General features: G+C 41.3%; 1 long non-coding RNA gene across 1 annotated transcript; it reads left to right on the top strand.

Moving 5' to 3' along the window:
* The first annotated feature begins 540 nt into the window (after nucleotides 1-540).
* Nucleotides 541-1,780, top strand: LOC112077351 (uncharacterized). Its single transcript, XR_002895405.2, has 3 exons — nucleotides 541-613; nucleotides 1,025-1,086; nucleotides 1,638-1,780. It is a non-coding gene; the product is annotated as an uncharacterized lncRNA (long non-coding RNA).
* Nucleotides 1,781-1,899: the final 119 nt, after the last annotated feature.

The following is a 1,899-nucleotide window of genomic DNA, read 5'->3' as shown; positions in this document are numbered from 1 at the left end:
TGTTGTTACCAGCAGGTTGTTTGATGTGATCTAGTCTGTCAGAGCAGGAGATTGTGTTGTTGATGTGATTTCTAGTCTTCAGAACCAGGAGATGTTTGTTGATGTGATTCTAGGTCAAGACGGTTGTGCATTCTAGTACGTCAGAGCAGGATTAGTGTTGTTGAGTTGATTCTAGTCTGTCACAGAACATGTGTAGATAGTGTTTGTTTGATGTGATTCTAGTCTTGTTCGGTATAGATCAGAGAGAGTGTGCTTGTTAGAAAGTAGCAGGTTGTTGAGTGTCTACTCTGCAGTCGTGGAGTCTGATAATGCAGAGTGGCAGGCACTGAGAGCGGCCTTTAGGACACACCACACTATGTAGAGCGTGAGGATCATGCCTGGTTGCTGTTGTCTGCAAGCTACCGTATCTTTTCCTATTCTCTTCCTGGCGTCATCATCTAATTTCACTCCTCTTCCTTCCTCAACAGTGGACTATTACCAATCCAGAAGCAGTAGGAAAAGAGCAGACGCTTACTGAGCTATTCCTTATTCCAAATCTCCAGCTACTGCTACTATCTGTCACTGTGTTACTAGCTAGCTCAGGTACTCTCAACATTCTCTGATTCACGTACAGGTAATGTACTACGTTACAGATGGAGCTGCTCTCTTATGTAACGTTATGTCATGTTATGTCATGTTATGTCTTGTTAACTTATGTCACTTAAAAGTTAACTTGTGTTATGTTTTGTCATGTTATGTTACGCAATGTAATTTTAAATTAAGTTATGTTAAAGGGATAATGTACGATTCTAGCACAATCACTAGAAGTCCACAGGTACATTAGCAATGCCAGCGTACCTGGAGACTTCCAGTCATTGTGCTAATGCTAGATAGCATTTGCTCGTGAAACAACCACTACCTTCCTTTATAATGCGCACAGAGACATTAAAATGGTATCCATGATCCCTTTAACACTATTAAAGGTTATTAAATGTGAAGTTAAGTTGTTATGTTATGTAATGTAATATCATTGTTTCCTCTGTAGATCGGTTGGCAGAATGTCTCTGCTGCTTTGTTGGGCAGTGATGGCTCTGCACCTCGCAACAGGTAAATATAAAACTTGAAATTAAACTGTGTGTGTGTGTGTGTGTGTGTGTGTGTGTAAATATTTTAATTCAATGATAAAGAACACCCTCTGTGTTCTGCAATAAAATAAAGTAATCTTTATTTAACTAGGCAGGTCAGGTAACTCTTTATCCACATTATAGCAGGTGGTGTAAAGCCATAACACATACGTTTTTCCAGCATCAGACTTTGATTGATAATGTCAAAGGCCACACTGAAGTCTAACAAAACAGCTCCCACAATCTTTTTATCATGAATTTCACTCAGCCAATCATCAACCATTTGTGAAGCRCCGTGCTTGTTGAATGTCCTTCCCTATAAGCGTGCTGAAAGTCTGTCGTCAATTTGTTTACTGTAAAATTGCATTGTATCTGCTCAAACACAACTCGAGATGCTATAAAGTATTTGAGGTGCTACTTGATCCAGCTTAGTTTGCACCTTCGGGATTATTCCATGAATTGCTTCCAATGTACCAGGTAAACTAAGTCAAGCACAGCCCTCGAACAGTACATACTGTCTGTGTGTTGTTCCAGGGCTGGCTGCTGCCTCGGGGGTGGTGAACACTACAGAGGAGGAGGTGGAAGGGGTGGACTCCCAGTCACCATGCCCAGCCGGGTGGCATCAGAATGAGCATCGCTGCTTCTCCTTCTACCCCGTCTGGGCCACCTGGGCCACTGCAGAGGTAACACTTGTAATTGGGAGAGACTAATTTCTAATTACTAATACTATTTCACAACCATTGATACTTTAAGACTAGCAAGCAGACATTTACTTCAGGAAATGTCAATTTCTAGC

The sequence above is a fragment of the Salvelinus sp. IW2-2015 genome, unplaced genomic scaffold (assembly GCF_002910315.2).
Source record: "Salvelinus sp. IW2-2015 unplaced genomic scaffold, ASM291031v2 Un_scaffold4469, whole genome shotgun sequence".
NCBI classification, from domain to species: domain Eukaryota; kingdom Metazoa; phylum Chordata; class Actinopteri; order Salmoniformes; family Salmonidae; genus Salvelinus; species Salvelinus sp. IW2-2015.
Note: the sequence above shows the minus strand (reverse complement) of the source record. Positions and strands in the feature narration are given on the sequence as shown.